We start from the raw sequence: 25,048 nt of genomic DNA on the forward strand, positions 1-25,048 counted from the left end.
TCTCTGTTGCTTTTTCAGAAGTGACTGTGTGCCCCAAGATACACCTTAAAGGAGCCTGAGCAACAATCCTTTGAAAATCAAGTCCCTTTAAGGTGTCTCAAGTTGGTAACAGAAAATCACTTGGCACTTTTGAAAATCTTGGCCACAGTCACAGGGTTGCTCACCTCGGGCATTCAAAAAATCATGAGTCAAGTCACAAGAAAATCACGAGATTGGCCATTTTAAAATCTCATGATTTTTAAGCCAAACTGGAGTTATTTTTGTCTGACTTCTGAATGTTTGGACTACACTTGGGTTGCACTCACAAGCCACAAATGTGTGTCATGGGAGGGAGCGGGAACTGCTTGCACTCTACCCCTCCCCCATGCACTCTCAGAAACACCCGTCACAATCTACTTTAAAACCTCCACGAGAGGCTTTCCATCTGCAGTGATTGTAACGCACCATTTAAACTGACTGTGTAAATACTGTCAAACTAGATACATGGCATCACATTTAAGGTTGATTTTTTCCCCTCTTCTCTTAAAAAAAAAAATCTGAGCTTCTAGGCAAGGGAAAATAGAATGCGGAAGAGCAGATGGCTGGAAGGTAATTGGTACGTGGCTGGTGGGCTTGACACTGCTTGCTGGGTGAAAGCTGCTCATTAAAGAAAGGTGACTGTGTAATAATAGGAGATAATTGAACTGCATCTGAGCACATTTGATCCCGTGCTTGTCTCATGTGCACACCTGGGTGAGCAACACAGGCAGTGAGTACAGGCGCCGATTTCATGGGTGCTCCGGGGCTGGAGCAACCACGGGGAAAAATTAGCGGGTGCTCCAGACAAAATGGCGGATACATTTCCTTTTCAATAGAGCCTTATTATGTAATAACATGCGTGGACACCCAGTGCCCAGGCCTCTTATGTATCCATTAAGGACAAGATGTTAACACAGTCTGCTGGGCCAGGGGTTCTCAAACTTTTTCTTTCCGAGTGTGCCCAACATGCGATAAAAACTCCCTGGCCCACCCTGTGCCACAATAACTGGTTTTCGGCATATAAAAGCCTGGGCCGGCGTTAGGAAGCAAACAGGGCAATCGCCGGGGGCCCCACACCACAGGGGCTCCCATGAAGCTACATTGCTCAGGCTTTGGCTTCAGCCCCATGCCGTGGGGCTTTGGTTTTCTGCCTTCGGCCCCAGCGAGTCTAACACTGGCTCTGCTGGGCGACCCCCCTGAAACCTGCTCGTGGCCTCCTACGCTGCCATTAGTGGGAGCAAATTCCATCGTTAGGGTGCGGATCTAGGGATGGTCCACAGATGCATCCCAGCTGATCTCAGCAGTCACGGTGATGCATAGGAGAGAGCACAGTCTCGGTACACAGCCAATCTCCAAATATCGGTTGCTTTAGTATAGACTAAAATTCACACTTAGAATTGCACCCAGAAGCAAATGTGAAACCACTGCAGTCCACAAGTTTCAGGGATAGACTGCTTAGGTCAACTTGCTCCACTAATCAGTTCAGGCAGCTCTACTCTGCACTAGCTGAATCCTCAGTGTCTTAATTTTTCAGACATTTACGACAGCTGTCTATCCCAAGCACTCAAAAACCACAAGTACAGACCCGCCCCCAAAAAATCATGAGACTGAAGTAAAAATCATGAGATATTAAAATAATAAATAAATGTGGATTCTTTTTATTTGCCTCCAGGTTTCTTGGCTTTTGGGATGCACTCACTCTGCATTTTTCAAGCTTTTCTCCATAGCCATGAGGGCTAGAGAATTAATTATTTTTAAAGAAAGGCTGAGATTTCCATGCAATCTTTTGATACCAGCCACTAAGGTTGTAAGAAAAACAGAGAGCTGCAATCAAATCATGAAAGTTGGCAACACTTTACGCACTTAACACTTCTAAATATCCCAGCCCAAATGCACCTGAAATATTATTTTCTGCAGCTTGTAGAGAATGACAAGCAAGATACCAATTTTCACGTTGCAGGTGAAACTCATGAAATTCCCAAGCTCAGGAGTCAGAGTGGTAGCCGTGTTAGTCTGTATGAGCAAAAAGAACAGGAGTACTTGTGGCACCTTAGAGAAGTGGGTTCTAGCCCACGAAAGCTTATGCTCAAATAAATGTGTTAGTCTCTAAACTCAGGAGTGTAATTATAAACTAAGCAGCAGAATCCCGAATGGGCAGCTGCCACTTTTAAAATCCCCCCCTCATTAAAAAAAAAAACCCCAAACCCTGTAAAATGTTTTTTGTTCACTTTATTTTCAGTTAAAACTCTGATAACACAAAAATATGCTACTCTCCACACGCCTTATTGGCACATCAAGTGCTGCAGGAGAACTCCCCACTGAAACCAACAGGCGAGTTAGCTTGAAAAATTCAGTGTGCAATATGGCCCCATCTTAACGCATTTTTAAAACCTCAGTCCTGTGCCAGAGATCATGTCACAAAATGAGTTTAATACCAGATGCAATACAAATCTTTTCCACTTTGTTAGAATTTTTTTAACTTTATGGGCCAGTTTCAGCTGAGATTTGTGTCATTTTTTTGATGGCACAGATCCCGCTCCGTAACCTCTGGGGCAGAACGTGCACCAGAAAAGGGGACTGCAATGGTATAAAGCTGCCACAACCTCTTACTCCTATGAGGCCCACAAGGGACTTCCTCAGTGTAGCCCTGAAACTAGACAGCCCCTCAGTGACTCATCCATCTCAGAGACTTCCTCTCAGGTGAGCTTCGCAGTCTCTTGGAAGTAACAGTAGATAGTTAAGAGCTGATTGGGTCATGATCTATAGGTATCAATATGAGGAGCTCAAGCAGCATCTGGAAGCAGCAGCATGTCGCCCCTCCAGCTCCTACGCGAAGGTGCGGCCAGGCGGCTCTGCGCACTGCCCTGTCTGCAGGTGCTGCCCCTGTAGCTCCCATTGGCTGCGGTTCCCGGCCAATGGGAGCTGCGAGGGCGGCGCATGGGGCGGGAGCAGCATGTGGAGTGGAGCCCTCTGGCTGCCCCTACGCGTACGAGCTGGAGGGGGGACAGGCCACTGCTTCCGGGAGCCATGTGGAGCCATGGCACACGCAGAGTGGGACAAATCTCTGACCCCACTCCCCGGCTGGAGCTCGAGGGCCAGATTAAAACATCTGAATGGCCGGATGCGGCCCCTGGGCCATAGTTTGCCTGCTCCTGCTCCATTTGCTAGAAAAGTGCTGGGATAGTTTCAAAGCTTAGTGCAGACAAGGCCTTGGAGACTGGGAAGTTGCGGCTATCTAAAGAACAGCCAGAGTTTACAGGTTTTTATGATTGTATTCAGTAAAGTGAATGTCAATATCAAATACAATGCGATTGTTGAAAGACCTAAGTTTTGTACAGTCTCGTTGTCACTGTCGGCTTTGCGTACTATAGCATGTATACCCTGCTTATGCACCTATTAATACATAGCTCCTAATAATGAGATGCACCATTATGAAAGTGCTGTAACACAACCTATCCATGGGATATAACAATTACTTTGAGATCTGTTTATACAGTTAAAAAATAAAACACCCTTCTGCTTCCCAAGGAGGCAATTTTATCTATTGGTTGTCACATGGTGAATTTACCATCTCTTCTTAGACATTGGCCAAATCATTCAATCTCTGTGTGCTTCAGTTTCCACATCTAAAATAGGTATAATAATCCTGAGTGACCTCACAGGAGCATTGTGAGGCTTAATTAAATAATTAAAGTGCTTTTAGTTGCTTGGATGAAAACTGCTACATACATATCAAGTATTATTATTAGTGTAGGTGGCTATACATGGCGAGCTTTATGGGATCATTTGGTAACAGGCTAATTTTTATTCTGAAAGCAGTCGTTAAGTGCAATACAGCAGTGGTGTAATTATTATCATCAGATCCACTTTCTAAAATTAATGATGAAATGCTGTAAATGAAAAAAAATCATGTTATACAGCAACTGAACAGTGGCTCTGATTGGTGATTCTCTGTTGGGTATGTTAATTAAGAATGCTGTTGAAATGTTACTCAGTAATATTTCTTAGTGGAAATGCTCAGTGCTGGAAGATTAATTATGTGTTTCATGTCTAGAATGGTCATTACTAAGATATAAGCGGTAGATATTCATGGTATGGGTGCCTTCTTTTTCACAGCAATTTTATCTGAAGTCTGGAACTGGAAAACTGCCAGAACATGTAGAAACTTCTGCTAACGTAAACTACAGTGTATTGTACAGCTGATTTCCCACTACATCTTGCATCTACGAGCACGTTTCTTCCAAGTGCTAGCCATTCTTGTTACAGCGTCAAAGATCTAATTCAATTATGAATGTGACCAGAGGATGTTGGGGTTACCATCAGACAATGCACTATTTCCTCAGGCTACTGGCAGATGGTAGTGAGAACAAGCAGGCCAAATCCTCCCTGCTTTACTCAGATGAGTAGTCCCATTCTGCTCAGTAGGATTACTCTCCTGAGCAAGGCCATTAGGATTTGGGGCCAAGGGCCTAACTCACAGTGGGTCTGATTCTGATCCGACTCACGCTGCTGTATAATGCATTTGACTTCGATTGATTTTCTCCTGCTTTACACTGGCATGAGTGAAATCAGAACCAGGCCCACTGGATGGTTTACCTGAGTACAGCAGATTTGTCTGAGTAAATCATACTTGGGCCCTAAAAAATGTCAGTGGCTATGCTTCTGCAAAAGTGCACTGGTAACCAGATCCTCAGCTCCCATAAGTCAGTGAGCACCGCAGATTTCAATTAAGCGATGCCAATTTACAGTAGCTGAGGATCCAGCTCCAGACTGCTCTCAGTCATGGAAAGGTTCATAAAAGCTATGACATGATGCTGTGAAAGACTAAGAGGGCAATTCTCCCATCACTGTGTAGGGGCTTTTCATGCTTGCCACCAATTAGTATGAGTGAAAGTTAGCTGCATCAATTGCCTATACAGTGACAGAATAATAAACCCCTTAAGAATTTCATTTGCCTTCCCACAAGTGTTAATGGTCCACATAAGTATTTGGTAATTTAAAAATATATATAAGTAATATTTTTCCCTCACAGAAAATGTTCCCACCGCTATGTTCAATAAATATATGTGTGTGTGTGTGTGTATATATATATTTAAAATCTGTTCGTCCTCAGCTACCAGCTACTTGATTTGTTTCTATGATCCTGCTATAAAGCTAAGAGGAACATGTGCTTAGCTCATGCAACTCCAGCTGACTAGAGAGTACGCTCCATAAAAGAACAGGGAAGAAATACAAACAACATCAAATATTGATATCATAGGAAAACATCAAGAGATGCTTGTGTGGCTTGTTCTGTATATATTATGTATGTAAATTATGCTTAGTAGCTCCTCTTCATAACTTCAAGCTGCTGCTAATGTGTCAGATTTTTACGGCAGATTGAAATATTGGTGAAAGCAGTTATCACATTCATAGAAATGATTTATAGTTATATCTGAACTAAAAGTCTGATCTCTAATGCTCCGACGAGTGGCCTTTGACTCTGTCAATTGAGGATGAGTCTCAGAGTAATTTGTACCCCAAATTTAATGGCAGTTTCAATGTAAATCATCCTCTGTTTTAATGAAACCCAGCCACATTTGATATTAGAAATGAATGCATGGTATCAGCTGGTGGCTTGTGCAGCTCAGGTTTCACTTACACTAGGCTGGATACATGTTTCAAATGATTTTATTGAAAAATAAGATTTGCAATTAAATTATTATAAGTAAAACTGATGGAGTCTGGGGGAAAAAAATCGGAAAGTAGGATCTCTCTCTCCTCCCCTCCCCCTCCAAACAAAGTTCTCCGAGGTGGCCCCAATTAAAATATTTGATAGAGAAATGGATAAAGATAAAGACTTTTAAAGTGCTTAAGATGTTGGTTTGGTTCTGCCACTGTGCTGTTTCTACTCTAACGACGGAGTAGCTGTACGAGTGCATGGCCATCCCTCCCTGTCAATCTCGGAGGAAGGCCACACTCCTACGCTACAGTAGCATTGATACACGATATAAGGTAATAAGGATATAAGCACTTATTATGGTGATATGTTCTACAGGCAAAAACGGATGCTAATACTATAAGATATGGTATATGAAATAGAGGATCCTAAATACACACTCTCACCAACAGAATACAGTGGACTCTAGTACAAGTGGATGGTAAGCATCTGTATCTTTCAAACCTGTGCTCAGACCCTCATATCTGTGAGTATTCAGAAAACAGGAACAAATTCAGCAGATGAAAAATACAACTATTGTATCCAATAAACTCCATCATTAGATGTTTCCCATGCTCCCATAAACACCCCTGCTTGTGCTGATGAGAATATTTGAACCCAGGACAGTCACCACTAAGGCCCCAATTCAGCAGAGCACTTAAGCATGTACTTAACATTAGAGCATGCTTAAGCCCTATTGACTCCTCACTGAAATTCCAATGATGTGCCTAAAGTTAAGGACATGCTTAAGTGCTTTGCTGAACTGGGATGTACTCTACCGAGTGCTTAAATACTTCATTGCACTCAGAGCCTAAAACCATAAGCCTCTATTCCATGACCTAGAGGAGAAGAGCCTTCAGCCGACAGCTGTAGTAGGCTCTTATTCTGTTTGGGGGATCAGACACTAGAGAGGGGGGAAAACCCACAACTCTCCTAATAGACTTGTAACTGATTTTTGCTTGCAGCTGATTTTTTTTTCTTATATAATTTCAGCTAAGTAACAACCTCAGCCATATTTGATGAATGAGTGGTGTGGGAAACAACTGTTCCTATTGTAAAAGCGCTAAGCAACTTTTTCAACAGCCAGTGGCACTGCATGGGTTTGGATTTCCTGGTGAGGCGCCTTGTTAGAACTGTTTCAGAGTAGCAGCCGTGTTAGTCTGTATCAGCAAAAGGAACAGGAGTCCTTGTGGCACCTTAGAGACTAACAAATTTATTTGAGCATAAACTTTCGTGGGCTACAGCCCACTTCATCGGATGCACAGACTGGAACATACAGCAAGAAGATCTTTATACATACAGAGAACATGAAAAGGTGGAAGTAGCCATACCAACTGTAAGAGGCCCATCAATTGAGATGAGCTATCAGCAGCAGGAGAAAAAAGTTCTTGTTAGAACTGCATTTCATTGATTTAGTCCTTTCAACACAAAGGCCTCATTCTAACAGATATTGGGGTTTGTTAGATTTCCTTTGGAAGAGGTTGAAACAAGATTCTCTGCTCAGTCACCACAGTGCAGCTTGGAGAGGATTTGCTCAGCACACACAGATTTTGTTTTTAACAAGTTAAAGAAAAAAAGTTGCTTTGATGAGTTTGTTTTGCAAACCTCGGGCTAACTTATGATAGCACAGTCTGTGCATCGGGGTGCAGAGAACATATGCCCAGCAAGGGGAGGGGCACACCCACCCCCTCAATCTTGGTGCACTCCAGATGGCCTGAGGATCAAGATGGTGCCACAGCCACCACATACCTTCTTCCAACTCTACCTAAGGATTGCCAGGTGCCAATCAATCAATCCTGGAGATCCAGCTCCATATTGATTTAGGAAGCTTCTTAGCTGGCAAGCACCAAGTGGCAAAGGCTAGTAAACTGTGTCTTTGACAAACAAATTTAAATTGTACTCCCTGCATTCCGAAACAGAAGTGCCTGAACCAGGCTCATTTCTATGGCAGGATTGGGGCCCCACCTCCCTAATACTCCCTCATCCCTCTGGCTTCAGGAGCCGCTCTGGTGTGAACCAGGGCGGCGCTCTGAGTAGCTGCTCTCCTTTCCCTGCTGCATTACGGAGGACAGAAGACAAAGCAGATTTTGTCTGCACTAATACCCCTTCCCTGCTCCCTTGTGGGAGCTCCAGGGAGAGCAGGGTAGAAGCTTGACTGGCTCTGCCTCAGCCCAGGGCAATAGTTACATCTAGGCTTGGTTCAACATTTTCCATCTAAACTGGTTTTGCTATTGAAAATTGGGTTTCTGACATACAGATTTTTTTTTTCTTTGCAAAACGTGTCTGTTTTCCACAGAAAATTATGACTTTTTGTCAAAAAGCCAAACACCCGAAAACCAAAAGGTTTCCACCGAAAACTTCAATTTGGAAAATGCAGCTGTGGTGCCTTATGGGATTTGTAGTTCAGATGCCTCTTGTCCCCATTCTCCACTATGGGCCAGACTCCCCCGTTGGACACAGGGTGACCAGATGTCCCAATTTTATAGGGACAGTCCCGATTTTGGGGTCTTTTTCTTATATTGACTCCTATTAACCCCCACCCCTTGTCCCGATTTTTCACGCTTGCTGTCTGGTCACCCTAGTTGGACATCTCCCCTTATTTACTGTGGCATGTGATTTCCATGACACATCACAAAGGTTGAGTAAGAGGGGAATTGTTGGTGCATCATGGGAAATGTAGTCTGGCCCAGAAGCCCCACCCATCTATTAAAATAGAAGCATGAGGCACCTGAACTACTATTCCCAAGGAGCACTGTGATAGCATTTTTGAATAAAAAGGTTTCAGCTGAAAGATTTTGTTTTTTAATTTTTGGCCAAAAAGTTGACATTTCCAGCAGGGAAAAAATGTTTTTGACCAGTTTTAGTTAAAGTGGCCCCTTGACTTTTCTGAAATGATATATTTGGCTTTCAGATCTGAAAAGGCTGGACACCACTGCCATAAGCTAAAGCACACGAGAGAGGAAAGGGTGATGGACAAGTTCATATGCTGGGCCAGAACCGCAGCTGGTGAAAGGTGAAGTGAATGGAGCTATATTGATTTACAGCCGCTGCAGATCTGGCCTGTTATCTTAACTTTTTTTTTTAATTCAGTAGAGCTCAACTCATCAAAAAAGCTGTGGATTTGAACAATGAATTCCTGAACTGAACTTTTATTTTAAAATCAGGGTAAATGGCCAAAAGAGTGAGTTTTGTTCTTAATCTAGAAAATAAACATCACGTTTTGCACCTGACCAAATCCCTAGAGATTAAATTATTGACATTAAATCCCACAGATGGGCATATTAAATAAAACTTGATCAGCTTAGTGTCACCTACAGAGATGGCCTTTACAAAAAACTTTCCAGTTGACTTATATCTGTACTATGTCGTATATTTTCCTACATTTCCAGCACGTGCTAGATCAAACCAGACCCAATTAGTCATCCCTCCTGAAGCACAACCCAGGTATGTGTCAGTGGCATCTGTGCGAGGGGGAAAGGATTTGTCTTCCTGCAGAGCCTGCCGAGAAATGTCATGGAGCAGCGGGGTTCGTCTGCATAGAAGCTCAGTATCCCTCTATACCTTACTCTCTAGCAGTGCAGCTCCTTTTCCAGCCAGTGAAATCCCTTGGGGGACCCCCTTCAAGGGTGACTGCCCTACCTTGAGCCAGTCCACGCTCCCATGTGGATCCTTCGACAGCGTGACCTAAGAACATCTGCCGCAGTGGCGTCTGGAAGGGAACAGTAGTTCTGATGGGCAAAGGCATGAGCTGCCCCTCACATCTGAGCGTGGCACTGACTAGAGCTGGTTGACATTTTTTCCTTTCAGATTTTTTTTTTTTAAACAACATCGAAATGGTTGCAGGAGGCAGCCTGTTTCAACAGCAAACACGCTCAGCGCAAACAGGGGAACAAAATCCCATTCCCAGACAGTTCTGGTGTTAACTTTTAAGACTAAACATGCTAAATTCAATGTCATCATTGTCAACTATTTCACTGCTGATCAAATCACGTAGGGAAGGAGAGGGCAATTGTATCACGGAGATCTGCACAATCTACCGTGAGTGGCATGTCGATTTTGTGCCAGGAGGAGTAAGCAGTGTCTGGTATGTGGGCACAGCTTGGAAAAGTGTCAACTTTGCCCCCCAAATCTGACCACATACAGCCTTCTGTGGGGCCGAGGCTGGGATGGAGAACTCTGCTCAGGGGAATGTGACCCAGCCCACCATTTCTCATGTGGAAAGAATTATACCCCTCCTATGCGGTGTTAATGTTCCATCAACGATATTTCCACTGCTGTGCACATCATTAAAAGTGCAGTCTGGCCCCACTGAAGTCGATGGCTAAACTCTCAGTGACTTTAATCAGACCAGCTAAAGAAATGTAAATGATCTGATGTCTGTATCATCACAAAAGAACGGCCTGCAGCGTGCTTAACAGGTCATCAACAATCCACGCAGAAGGGAAGAAGGGAAGCTTCCTTCCTCAAGTTTCCAGTTATTCTAGTTCACCTGAGAAAGGTGCGTCTTTGGAGGGGCGCTATGATGTCATAATCTACACAGAATGCAGCCATTTACTGCTGTCTGGCCTCACTATGTTTTATAGTGGAACGATCATATTCATTAATTAAAATCTCACATTAGGTTAGGGAACACGTTAAACACTTCAGGGTATTTTCCACAGAGCATTCCACATAGAGGCAAAATTGTTTCAACTTAAAGCTTTAACCTTAATATTGTGGGGGGGGGGGGAGAGCGAGAGGAGAAAGAGGGGGAAGAGACATTAAAGCATGAAGTCAGTTCACAATCAATGAAAGGAAAATCAATCTATGTCAGATCCTCTGAATTATTCTGGTGGCCCAGAAAGGTGTATTGGCTCATGGCCATCGGCAGTCCTGTCACAGTTTGCATGGTTCCATGCACTGATCTGAAATTTCTCCTATGCACTATATTGGAAAATGTAGTGTTGAACTGTCAGACAAACACAGAGGAAGAAGTGAACAACAGAGCATGCCTGCCCAGAGGATTCAGGGGGCCTGGGGTACTGAAGGCCCCCCCCCACCGCCAAAATGCTGCCGAATACCCGGACCGCCACCGGGCCAGGGCTCGCGGGGCCCCTGTGGGGCCTGGGCAAAATTACCCCACTTGCCCCCCCGGACAGCCCTGTGCCTGGCTTTTGCAAAACATGCAGCTGATCACTTTCTAATTGTCGATTCCCTTAAGGCAAAAAAAGCATGTGGAGGGGAACAAAGGCCATGGCTACACTTGCAGATGTGCAGCGCTGGGAGTTACAGCTGTGTTCGTACAGCTGTGTAGGGAAAGCGCTGGTGTGTGGCCACACTCACAGCTACCAGCGCTGGTGTGTGGCCACATTTGCAGCATTTGCAGCGCTGTTGGGAGTGATGCATTATGGGCAGCTATCCCAGCGTTCAAGTGGCAGCAACGTGCTTTTCAAAAGAGGAAGCGGGGGGGAGAGAGAGAGAGTGGATTTTTGGACACGACACTGTGTGTCAGCTCCCTGCCTTGCAAAATCTGACCATTTCTCGACCCCTCATTCACACTTAACTGCAAATAGCCTGCAGACCAGATAAGCAGCTGCTCCAACGGACTCCCGCCCCACCCCTGCTGTTTCTCTCCTCAAGCAAACACTAGCTGTAGACATTCATTCCCCTGCCTGCCTCATTCACAGCAAACAAGAGCTGTGTTTGTTTTTTAGATAAGCAGCTCCCGGAGCCCCGAGTTCACAACAAAACAAAGAGAGGCATCATAACAAAACAGAGTAATTTAGTTAAAAGCATTCTGGGATATCTCCTAATACCCTGGAGGCCAATAACAGCGCTGGTGTGTGTCCACACTTGATGAGCAGCGCTGGATCACCAGCGCTGCACTCGCTACACCCCAAGGAGACCAGGTGTACAGCCAGCGCTGCAGCCAGGGAGTTGCAGCGCTGGATGTGCCTTGCAGGTGTGGACAGTTACTAAGTTGCAGCGCTGGAAAGCCTCCACCAGCGCTGCAACTCTCCAGTGTAGCCAAGCCCAAAGACATACACTGGCACGCAGCCTCTGCATTCACTCTCCAACCCAAGGCCTCAGAGACTAGAGAGCCATCCAAGGTTGGGGCTAGAAAATGAAGTACAGATAGGGGATATGTGAGTACCTGGGACCAGGGGCGGCTCTAGGCATTTTGCCGCCCCAAGCACGGCAGGCAGGCTGTCTTCGGCGGCTTGCCTGCGGGAGGTCCCCGGTCCTGCGGATTCGGCGGCAGCCTGTGGGAGGTCTGTCGAAGCTGCGGGACCAGCAGACCCTCCGGCAGAGCGCCCCCCGCGGTTTGCCGCCCCAGGCACGTGCTTGGCGTGTTGGTGCCTGGAGCCGTCCCTGCCTGGGACTCCACACCTTCAGCTACCAGCCATTCAGCAAAAAATGCCCCCTTCATGGTCCACTTCATCCTCGTGTCCCCGTCCACGGCAGCATATGAGGACCAGCAACAGCACTGCCATAACTGCAGGCCCATTGCTGCCCTCAGGGAAAGCTCTGAAAACTAGTCACAGAGCATCCATTTAGAGCCAGTGCTGTTTCAAGCACTACTCATTTTCCTCTGGTTGAACTGCAGATCTCTTGCAAGTCTTGGGAAAGAGGAGCAGACAATTTATACAGGCCCTGCCCTCATCCCTGGCCCCACCAACATTCTGTGCATGGCCAATGGGCTCTGCAGACTCCCGCCCCGCAGGGGGAATGGAGGATATGTCATAGGGCGAGGCTAGAACCCTGAGCCGCAGCCATGTCCCCTCGCTCACTGTGCTGTAAGTTAGCAAAGAAACTGCCTGGAGCAGGAGGATGAATTGGCTTCTTTAGGGCTAGTCGGTGATACCTTTAATCACTATTCATTCTGGCCCCATTGACGTTGATGGCTAAGCTCTCAGTGACTTTAATGGGACCAGGATTTCACCAGCTGACCTCCTTCAGCAGTGCCACTGAAGTCATGTGGAGCTGGGATGCTATTCAGTTGAGTTAGGGCACCCCAGTCTGCCCCTCCAGTTAAAACAATAATTAAAAGGGGGATGTAAATCTAGGCCATTTTGATCATAAGGGGAAATTATGCTGCTAATTTAATTAAAAGAAATCTGATCTGCTGTCACTGCTCTGTTACTGGGCTTTGGCCACATCAGTATCCCCTGACCTGTTTGCACCTCTGGCATGACAGCAGGATATGCTCTCCTCATGCCCACTAGATCTCAATTTGCCCCTAGCTGATTGTGCCAGCCTCTTACAGGAGCTCTCGTCAATCGGCGAACTGAGATACAGTCAGCAAAGCAATGCACCTTTTACAATGGATAGCAAGATACACATGCTGTGCATTGTTCTTGTTATGACGTTTGACTACTGAATGTTAAAACAGAAGCTCATATAGAATGCACCTTTTAATTACTCCATTTTATTGAAGTATATTGGGAATACAGGAGTTCTTCCAGGGCAGTGCAAAAGTTTGCCTTACTCCTTATAAAGCCTGAAATGTGTCACGGTGCCGTCTATAGCCTCTGGGTACAAGCCTATAACAGTCTTGCACATCTTACTGTTATTTTGCTATATTTTGCTACACTGGCAACACCGTGAATGGCAAAGAACAGTTATTAGCAAGTTTCCTGTGGTTTCTTTTAATTGAAGGGCATTTCTTTATGCACTTCCAAATGAACAACACCTCGTAGCTAAAGAAAAATCAACGGAACAGTGTAATACAGACCCTCTCCCCAAGTTACAGCTGACCTAACTAATGCAAGTACACAGAAAAAGTAACAAATTATGGATTTTGGCCTGAGTCTTGCAAGAGCCTCTCTCTTAGGGGGAAAACATCTACGTGATCCTGGGATTAGGGAAAATATCAGAAAGAATTTAAATGATAAAACTATCATCCAAGTATGCATAAAACAAAATGAGTTCACTATCTCTACAAAGCCCCCTTTCACCTTCCTCTGAAGCGTGGAGCATGGGTCACTTCCTGTTTTGAATAAGAGTAAATGGTGGATTCTCTGTAATTTGAAGTCCTTAAATCAAGATTTGAGAACTTCAGTAACTCAGCCAGAAGTTCTGGGCCTGTTTCAGGAGTGGGTGGGTGAGGTTCTGTGGCCCACAATGCACAGGGGATGAGACTAGGTCAGGGGTTCTCAAACTTCATTGCACCATGACTCCTCTTTGACCATAAAAATTACCGCATGACCCCAGGCAAGGGGACCAAATCCAAAGACCAAGGGCTTCAGCCCGGGATGAGGGGGCCTGTAACTTGAGCCCCGCCACCCAGGGCTGACGCCCTTGGGTTTTGGCCCCGGGCACTGGAGCTCAGACTTTGGCTTTGCCCTTGGGTGGTGGGGCCTGGGCTTCGGTTCCAGCCGCGGACCCTAGCAAGTCTAACACCAGCCCTGGCGACCCCATTAAAACAGGGTTGTGACCCATTTGGGGGTTGAGAACCACTGGACTAGATGATCATGATGGTCCCTTCTGGCCTATGAGGCTCTGAACTGCTACAGGGACATGATCTATTAATTGTCAAAAACTCCAGCTGAGATTTCCGATGGAACCTGAGGGAGTTAGGTGCCCAGCTCCTTTTGAATGTCAATTGGATTTGAAAGTGGAATTTCCAAAAGCATCTAGGTGAGTTTGCAGAAGTCATCTCACCTTTCAATAGGGTTTGTGGTTTAGAGTTTCAAAGGAGCCTAGAAGAGTTAGGTGCCAAACCCAAATGAATTTCAGTGGAATTTGGGCACCTAACTCCCATAAACTGCCTTTAAAATCCCAGTCTCTGACAATAAGCAAGTCAAATCACACCAAGAGCATTCAATACTATTACTTAGGTAGCAATGCAAATGTTCACTGTCTCATCCCAGTAGATTGAGTCACCCAGGCTAAGGGAAATGGGACCATCAAAATCAAACTGCAAAGTAATAACAACCATAATCAAGAACTAAAAGTAAGCAGACAAGCAGTCTGTTTATTCCAGTAGTTGACGCTGAAATGGCAGATTCAAAGACTGACAATAAGATTAACAACATAGCCAAATAACCATTCACAACTCAGCTTTATTCTGCTTCAGAATGACCTGTGAATGCATATACTGACTATGGCCAGCACTGCACCTCTAATGTTTGAGGGAGACCAACTGCCTAAGGACGTCCCCCAAGCTGAACAATGCAAATTATACAAATTATTAACAGGAAAACTGCTGTTAGGTGGCCAAATACTGACCTCGGTTGTATCCCTGCAGCATCATTAACTTCAGTGGAGCAGCACGAGTGTAACTAAGGGCAAACACAGCCCCCTATACCCTTGCACCTAAGGATCTCAAAGCTCTTTACAACTATTCACTTAAATAATTAAAAACAAACCTCACTGCACCCGAATGAGGTAGTTCAGAGAAGACAGCCCATCAGTAATGCCTGCTTGTGTGATTCTGAGAAACAGGGGTCCTTGTTAGTTTACACCCTTTCTTGTGTAACTTTAGTGGCACCTGCTACAGAAGTCAAACATAAGCATGATGTGCCCAAGAAATCTCAAGTATTGCTGACTATTAAAAGGTATATTCCTTTGGGAATAATGACAAGGAAGCATGAGCCTGTAAAATTCAGAATTTAAAACTGGCTTCCCATGATCTCACCCATGCGTATGTACGTAACAGAAAGAAATGAAAAGGAAAAAACAATGCAATAGCATGATACTGTAGACTCTCCCCAAGTTATACATATAGTAGGGGGGCAGTCAGAGAAGCCAGAGAGAAGGAAGATGCTGTAGGGGTGGCACAAGTTAAGGGGCTGGAAAATATTTTACTGGTGGCACTGGAGAACGATGCATGCACTTGGCAGGTGATGTGCAGAGAAAACCGGCAGGGATTTAGTAGCAATCTCAACATGTGGGAAGAGTAAAAAATGACATCGTAGTTGTGATTCTGTGGGACAGGGGAAGGTGAGGGAGCTGCTAACATTAATGGGAAAAGGAGGGTGTCAGGAGGATTTTGAAGGCAAGATAAAGAGTTAAGTGTCTGAGCTGTCAACAGGATACCCCGGAGGAAATGTAAATCTGATGCGAGAGGAAGAGGACATAGAGTGGAGAGGTGAGTCTATGAGTCATCAGCACAAGATGGTAATTAAAGCCAGTCCCTTACTTCCACCCCATGAAGAGTTTTGTCGGGCCAGGAGCCTTTCCAAGTGCAACTATGTGAATGGAAGCTGTTTAGCATTTGGTACTTTCTATCATCTTTCCCAGGTAGATTAGCACAACCCAGCCTTCATGTTCTATTTCAAAGTAACCTGAATAAAAATAGAACAGCACAAATCAGAGTTACGGGACTGTTGTGTTGATCTCAAGGGCCAAAAGAGTTAAAGGTGTTAGAAACTCTTCCACTGTCCAACACTGAACGGGCATTACAAAGGTTCGGGGGAATTCCTACAGAGACCTTGGTTTACTCAGTTTCTGGGGAAACCCCCCAAAGCATTCATTCTAAAGTTGAAAGTTTATTGATTAAACACAAGGAAGAAGCAGAAATCAAAACCCACTATTACACTGAAACAGATATCATTTAATTATGCAAAACAATCAAAACCTATTAAAGTATTTCTCCTGTTGGCAGCAAAATTTCTGTCTCTTATTTTCATCAACAACCTTAACAACCTTTCTTTGATGAAAAGGAAAGGGTTCATTCTACTCTCAGTCTTGATGTGCGAAGGGTATTCACTCCTCCTCTTTGCAACAGACAGACGCAAGGTAGAGGAGAAAGAGGATAGAAAAAGTGGGGGGAAATAGGGCTTTTGTTGAGGTTCTTTGAACACTGGGTAGCTGGCCAATCACAAATGGGTGCTTTGGCTGGCAGCTCAGCCACAACAACTGTTGAATGGACCCTGGCTCACATTCCAGTCAGAGATGTCATCTCGTTGGATCCTTTCTCCTCAAGCAGGGCTGAGCCGGATGGGCCGTTTTATCTCACTGTGATAATGTGTGCAGTACAGTTGATATCAGGATCCATTGAAAAGCTGAGAGAGAGAGAGAGAGAGACACACACAGAGACAGAGAGAATGAAAAACAGTGGGGCAGAAAGTAACGCAAGAGGGAAGGGAGGCAGAACAGGATCTTACATGCTTCTGCAGGGCTGACAATCAGGTATCCTCACCGCCGGGCTGAGGGCTGGGTGTCATGATGATGTAATGCTTTTCCGGTGAAAAACAAAGTTCCTTAAACAAGAGCAAGGCCTGACGGCCTCCTCTCAGGAGGAAACCCCTTTGGTCTGGTCTGGTCCTTCTGTCTTGGGACTGGGGAAGATCACACAAGACAAGCTGTGTTGGGATGAGATAAATTGAGCAGAGATGCTTTAGGGTGGGATAGGAGGACAGCATATAAATAAATAATTTTCAAAGTCTCTTTTAAGAACCCCAAATGGTGAGGGTAAGGAGTGGGTGGCATAGTTGATCCTTTCATCATTTTGTCCACCAATTAGGCCTAATAGCCACCACATTGATTTTGGTCCATTAATTTCCAGACTCTTATCTTCTTGTTTACAAAGTATGATTTTAATGCAGTACTTGAGTTATTTCCACAGCCCTTTTCTGTTTCTCGGTCTGGTTTTCATGCACCTGCTTATAACATTCATTATTGAAGATAACTTGACCTACTTTTCATGGTCAATTCCCAAGCAGGTTATAGGTTATTGTGACATCTTACAAACTTTCACGTACTTTTTACAGTTGAGCACACAATTAGGGTAAATTTGTAGACCCAGAGGCAGGTATAAATATGGAGGGAAGAATCAGTCTAGAGATAACGAGGTTAGTTCAATCAGGGAGGATGAGGCCCTCTTCTAGCAGTTGAGGTGTGAACACCAAGGGAGAAGAAACTGGTTTTGTAGTTGGCAAGCCATTCACAGTCTTTGTTTAATCCTGAGTTGATGGTGTCAAATTTGCAAATGAACTGAAGCTCAGCAGTTTCTCCTTGAAGTCTGCTCCTGAAGTTTTTTTGCTGCAGGATGGCTTCCTTTAAATCTGCTATTGTGTGTACAGGGAGATTGAGGTATTCTCCTACAGGTTTTTGTACATTGCCATTCCTAATATCTGACTTCCGTCCATTTATCCTTTTATGTAGGGACTGTCCAGTTTGGCTGATGTACATAGCAGAGGGGCATTGCTGGCACATGATGGAGTATATTACATTGGTGGACGTGCAGGTGAATGAACCGGTGATGTTGTGGCTGATCTGGTTAGGTCCTGTGATGGTGTCGCTGGTGTAGATATGTGGGCAGAGTTGGCATCAAAGTTTGTTGCGTGGATTGGTTCCTGAGTTAGAGTTACTATGGTGCGGTGTGTGGTTGCTGGTGAGAATATGCTTCAGGTTGGTGGGTTGTCCGTGACTGAGGAAATTTCCACTACATGCATTCGACAAAGTGGGTATTCACCCACGAAAGCTCATGCTCCAATACATCTGTCAGTCTATAAGGTGCCATGGGACTCTCTGTCACTTTCTACAGATCCAGACAAACATGGCTACCCCTCTGATACTTTGTAGGCCCAATTATCACAACAGGACAAACCCAGGCCTCCTGTTTGTCCTTACAGTTCCAGCATCCTGAGCCCATAGGACTGACTCACGTCAAAGCTGCTAACAATAGTGCATTGATCGGGGCTCAGGGTTTAGTTCCGGGGATTGGGAAGCCAGCTGTTTAAATAAAGACATAAGTGCCTTTTTACACAGTCATTTCTGGCATGGTCACTCAGAGGAGCCAGTTGATCTGGATCATAGTCAGATTAGTTAGCCTGCCTTTGAGGCGTAATGTGGTAATTTATTACAGCAGCTTGTGGCTTATCATTGCACATCTACTGTTTTATTTCCAAGGACAATACTACATCATTATCATTTCCAGCACAAGACTAAATCATCCGCTTGTCCCTCTTTCGTCTGGGAAGAGTCACAGACTTACGACACTTCAACACTCTTGGCATGTCAATGACTGAAAAGGTAAGAAACATTATTTATATGCCTAACTTCCTCAGCCAATACCACGATTGGGCTGCATCAAATGACAGAACGCAGGCTATTTTCCCAGTCTGTTTTCTATCTACACCATCCCCCCTTCATGGCTTAATCCCTGGCTGTCATACTTACTACTGGTTTTTGAAGCAGATGTTGTCTCCTCCTCTATAGCCAGAACCCCTGAGGTATCTACCATCTGACGCCCAGGCTAGGTTCTGAATCTGTGCATCATGCTTCCTTGGGCAACTGCAGTATAGCAGGACCATGTGCAGCCTTTGTTAGACTTGCAGTTTAATACATTGCTCAGGGCTGGTTTTATATTGCACAGCAGGGTCGCTAGAAGCTACGGTTCCTTCAGTTGAATCTCCATTTGGCATTAAAGCAATTACGGCACAATTTTATGTATGATTAACCCTTATTCTCTATGCAGCTTCTTCCAAGCTTCCTAGATAACTTTAAATCATCTCTGAACAATCTCTCTTCGGAGATGAAGGGGAAATGTTCTCCTCTCTAAACTGACAACAGATTGCATTAGGCTTTTTTTCCCTTTCAATCTAGCCATGCTGTTGCTGTACCAGCATATTTTTCAGCAAATTTTTCCCTGTGTACATCAAGAATGCATTTTCCTCTTTGCTAATCATACAAGGAGAATATTGTATAATTGTTTCCATGATAAATTCAGTTCTGAAAGCATAACCACAATGGTACCTAGTGAAACTTATCCCTGTGAAGACAGCAAGCACAAGTCCTATGAACAATTGGTGCCCTGTTTTAAATGGTGCATCAGCTTTGTGTTACAGGGTGAACGCCACCTTCCTTGCTTACAGCCATATTCAATGGGCCACCTTTTGCCCTTATCCATGAACATCTTCACATGAATGGATGCTGGCTGTCCTTGAACCTTGAGGATGTCACTGGAAGCATTACGCAGCTTGGCTCAGTTTTGGGTGTTGAGAGGATCCAGCTAATTTCTTATCAAGTTTACCACGGAGAAGCACGGAAGACATCTGGGAATCCTTTATTTTAGTTGGAATACAACTCACAATTAAAGTTAAATGACTTCTTTGAAGGGAAAAAAACCGAGAAAGAAAGTAAATTGAATGCAGTGGGCATAGAATGCAGATGGATGTCAGAATCAAAAGTGAAGCTTAATGGCATTTATTGTTCAGAAACAATCCTGTCTTGTGATTATTTTAGTATGTTTGCCAGACTTGTCATTACACGCTTTAGAGTTACAGTATTAGTGCCAGACAATTGTGTTATCTTTATTCCTCTCTGCAGGATTACATGAACATATTCTTTGGAGTGCATATCACACTGGGCTAAGGTTAAAAAACAATCAAGGCATGTAGCAAACTCCAAGGTGCCTTACCATCTCTCTGAAATATAAATCAGAATCCTGAAGAGAAATGATTCCGTGACATAAAAAAAATCTGAAATACATACCCATAAGGTCAAAGCTTTGCTAAGCAAACAACAAATAAAACTGGAAGCTCTCTTTCCAAAAGCCTTGAATCACAATGACAGCTACAATGTGTGTGAAATTACAGTACTTATAAAAACCCCTACCCATCCGTCAGAAGGTAGTGATGCACTGGCTTGTATTTCCTGCTATAGATTGATTCCAATTTACACACACACACACAAAATAAGCCTTTCTTAGAAACTTTTATATGCAGAGATAGCATTTCAGGAACCAAAGGTTGGAGATCTAATACAGTATTATAAAAGTGACACCAAAGGACAAGTCCTTACTAACTTAGAAATGCATATCAAATAAATCAAGGCAATTCTTCCAGTAACATATAGTCCACCGTCTGTGACATTTTCAAAGTGAGAGCAATTAATATCACTGGAGGTCAAGCTCTTGCGGTATAGGGTCAATATTCAAATTTTGCCTGTAATCTGCAAAAACTTCTTCCTTTATAACCAGAGAATAAAGCTACTGCATGTGGAGGCAATGACTTGAGTGGAATACAGTCCATATTTGTGATGCAAACATTCCCTATGTGTGACGTAACTGCTCGTGGACTCCAATCAGTACAAGACTGTGGACACCATTCTTATGCCAAAAATCAAAAACCAAACACATTTTTAAAAAAAGAAAAGTGGGGCAAAGTCTGCCCTGGCTTTACATTCCTATAACCTATTTGACTTTAGTGATAATTCACCAGTGAAAGTGAGGGCAGAATGGACAAATTACATTGTAAATTTGCCCCAGAATTGAGACGATGTACATTTTGATGGCTTTAACAAACAGTCCCCTTTCCTAAGTGACTGCAAGGTGCAATGCCAAGAAAGTCAGCAAACTAGCTGATTTTCCTTCACCATGATCCAACAAACATGCTAGGCGTTTACACCATCTGCCGTACACGTCAGTCACAGGAGGAATCTGGACACCCAGTGACATCACTCTGGAAACACATTTGAGAATTGAAATATTGATCCAACTGGCCAAGGACCAAATAGACAAGGACCCTAGGTAGATGTGAGGAAAAAATGCAAATCCTGTCTCTTTTAAACCGTAGGTTTCATTCGTTTGAAATCCAGCATAGCTTTCCTTTCTTAGGCTACAGGCATTCTTGGGTGGGAGAAGTGTGTCTATGAGATACCAAAGAGTAGCACCAGAGTTCTGGCCTGTTCCAAAAAGCACAGCATACAATATAACAAACCAGACTTTTACGGAGACCTGGAATAGGAAGAGCCAATAGGATACATTAAACGATATTTCCTATTGATACAGGTTCCAACAAACATAATCAAACCTCACTGCTGTAGCTCATTCCCTCAAACCTCAGAGCCAATACACTCCTATTACCGCCCCCCCCTTACAAAGCTCTGGAGTGGCTACTTACAAGAATTTTCAGAGAACGAAGTATCGTGATTTGAGCCAAATGCGTATAGTCTGCTCACTTTACTACAGATAGGGGCATTGGTGGTTTGTTAACCTCAAGGGTGTCAGTGGGCTACATGTCTCACTGTCCATGCGTCTTAAACTCCATTTCAAATGAAGTGATCTAGACAATATTCATACTGAATTTCAAAATGCTATGATTTAGCCAACTAAGATTTACATCTGGAGAGTTTCATATACAAAAGCTAAAACAAAATAAATATTCTGAATCCATGCATGAAGGTCTGAGGGGGAAACAAATTAAAAACAAGCTCTGATTGTAAGGCCAGATGTACAAATCACATATAAGGCTAGAAGGAATGAGTAAGATTCAGACATTTGCTTTATTTGTCAATGGCAATGCTTGCAATCCCAAGTGGAGGTATTAATAATGTTTATTTTTATATATCCTCTAATTCAAGAGCATTTTAATATTTACTGGATTCAATAAAGAGATGGTTTTAGGATTCAAAGATGAAATCGTTCCTTAAAACGAATACCCCAGTTCAGCAAAGCACTTAGGCAAGTGCTTAACTTGAAACTCGTATTGCATTCTTTATATACCCAGAACGTCCAGGAAAGTCAATAGGAATTTACACGTGTAAAGACTGCAGAAAGGGCTTTATCCAAATGGGTCTCATTTGGGTTCATTTCCAAAGCACTGCAATGTTTTGCCCTAATTCTAACAAAATGGCATCATAAATGCATCTTCCATTAACTTATTCTACAGGACACCATCTCAAAGAAAGGTTATTACTGTTGACACAATATATCAATATTAAAATAATTAGTCCGGGAATTTTTTGCTAATCTTCCAACTCTTCAAAGATGCTGCAAAATAATTTTCTTAAAAGTCTGATTTGACTTTGAGAAAAACCTATGCATATAAAATGTTCTTCTTTGGCACTGTAAGGTTTAAAACAATCAAACTACTATGAGGCTCAGTAAATTAAATTAAACTTGATGCAGTCATTCCTAACAAAAGTCCCTTTATCAACAGATGTACACATTTGGAAACTTAATTGAAAACTTCAGAACTCAGGCATGTAATGCTTCTGAGATTGTATTTTTGAAAAGCATTTCACCGGATGGATATGAAAATTCACGATAGATGTCTCAAGGTTTGTTTCTAACACAGGTTACTATGATGATGATTCCTTGGCTTTTTGTGCGTGTGTGTTTTTAACCTCTACTGCTTATAGGTCAAAGATCCATTTTATTGTCGGAATAAATGCGAAACCCTTGCTTTGCATGCTCTTTTGCCATGAGAAACATGGGTGACCACGATAAGGTGACTGATTTCCTTTCAACCGAAACCAACTCACTGAACTACGGAGCACAGCACAACAATGTGAAATTGCATTGGTGCTGCCATAGAATGGTTGCTTAACACAGCTGTCTTCCAAGTAGCTAACATAGGTTCTGCTCCCAGCCAACAAATGCAGAAGCCTTCTTTAAATACAGCAGTGAAGTCCAGTTAGTAGAGCAAAGGACGGAAGTCAAGATGATATCTGGGGCCAGATTCTCGGCTGAGGCAGAAGATCCAGCCCTAAGGTCCACTGAATGTCCAAACAGTGACCTCAGTCAAGTCACTCGGCAACTGTCTGCCTCAGTCAAACCAGCCAGTAATTAAGTTTTAAAAAATAAATTCAGGAAGGCCCTGACCATATACTGCAGATCAGCTAAACTTTCCTGAGTTAATAAATTACAGACAAGAGAGACCTGGAAAGACCAAAGGGACCTATATCTTTTCAGCGGTGGAAAGGTATCAAGATAGAACAGGGTTTGGTAACTGGCCTTGCTACAATCTAATAAATCCTGCACTGTACGGCTGCCCTTTCCAAAACCACCACTAGGATCCTGACACCCGGTTTACATTAAGATGAATGAGAAATGGGCGTCAAGAGCGTCCAGGCAGATTTGAAAATGAAAGTCATTATACTTGCAAAGCAGATTCAAAGCTTGGCTACAGCCAGATCCCTATTAAATCAGTCATTCTGACAAGTGACAGTTGAAAAATCAGCAACAACAACACTTCTGGTCTGTTTAAATTGTGAACATTTGCAATTGCTGTTTTTATTTTTAAATGGACAGTGTGTAGCGAGAACTCTATGAAACTTTGGAAAGATATGCCAGGGAAACTAATGGTCTCTCATTTAACTTTATACACCTGACATTGGGTTAACTGCTGTCACCTTCTCCTCATTTTTTGGAAATTTTTACAGACCCTTTGCTAAAACTTCAGTTACAGTAGAATTATTTATAGACAACTCTCCTATCTGACCAGCTTTAATGAGGTTCAGCTACAGTAGATGGGTCACCTCACCAATACATGTGCCTTAGATCACCCGGCTGTCAACACAGATCCAATTGTGTTCAAAGAATTAGAACGAAAGGAGGAAACCATACGCCCCCCTACTCAAAAACTTCACCTACAAAAGTTAGTTTGTATAGTAAACACCCCAAAGGTTGCTAATAAGAATGGCGCACAGAACAATGTTATGAAGACTGGCAATTTGTTTGCAATTATTTATGTAGATATACATATAGGAACAGTCCATCTTCTTCTCCAAGGTGCTGTTCTCCAAGGCAGGGCCATTGCACTAGGCTGCACAGCAAGCTGTTCTCTGGTGGCCTCATTAGCCATCTCTCTCAAGCTAAGCAGCAGAGCAGTGCCCCAGATTTTCACATACCAACTCTGTCATTTATAAAGTACTTTCAGTCCTGACAAGATCAAAAACTCAGCATTCTTTCAAATCTCATAATAACTCCCAAACACCCCCAGCTCAGGCTGAGAAAACGGAAAATGATGAACCTCTTATTAGATAAAACCTGGCGAATTATGGGATTCTTTCCTCTCCCACCACCCCCAACACAAGGCATTCATCTGATTTCTGCAACGCTCTTCACTCTTAGAAAACACTAATCACATTTCGTCCTCGACAAGACTCATTTGCAATCATTACAGTCCTTCCTATCTCTGCTGCTGGCACGTTCTCTATCGCTTGTGGCTTTGGGGGCTTCCAACCAAAAAGCTCCTACGGTTTTACTTAAATGTCAATGTGAGACAACTTTGCTTTGCATATTAGAACAGAATGCTCTAGCTGTGCTGCAAAGGACGTTGTGTCAGCATTTTCCTTCTAAATGCCTGCTCTGAGCTAAAGCTCAGAATAAAGGAAACATTCTTGTTTGATACATCTTTCCATATACCAATGCTTTTTATTGGTGCTCCTATAACTTTAAATAGCCATAATGCTCTGAAAAAATGAGTTGCATTTAGGAAGTTGAAAATAGAGAAGAAATAAGAATCCTTTACTTACTTTATATTATACAGAAGATATAGATAGAGAGGCATATCCCTTAGCTATTGTGCATTCATATATATATATATATATATATGTATACACACACACACACACACACACACACACCAATGTGTCTCATTGGTCCCATGGGCTTCCCTC

At 43.5% G+C, this 25,048-nt stretch overlaps 1 protein-coding gene across 6 annotated transcripts in view; it reads right to left on the reverse strand.

Annotated features, from left to right (window-relative positions):
- The window catches only part of SGCD (sarcoglycan delta), a 511,873-nt gene that overhangs the window by 215,592 nt on the left and 271,233 nt on the right, over positions 1-25,048 (reverse strand). The window lies entirely within an intron of this gene.

Source organism: Mauremys reevesii, linkage group 8 (genome assembly GCF_016161935.1).
Source record: "Mauremys reevesii isolate NIE-2019 linkage group 8, ASM1616193v1, whole genome shotgun sequence".
Classification (NCBI taxonomy): Eukaryota; Metazoa; Chordata; order Testudines; family Geoemydidae; genus Mauremys; species Mauremys reevesii.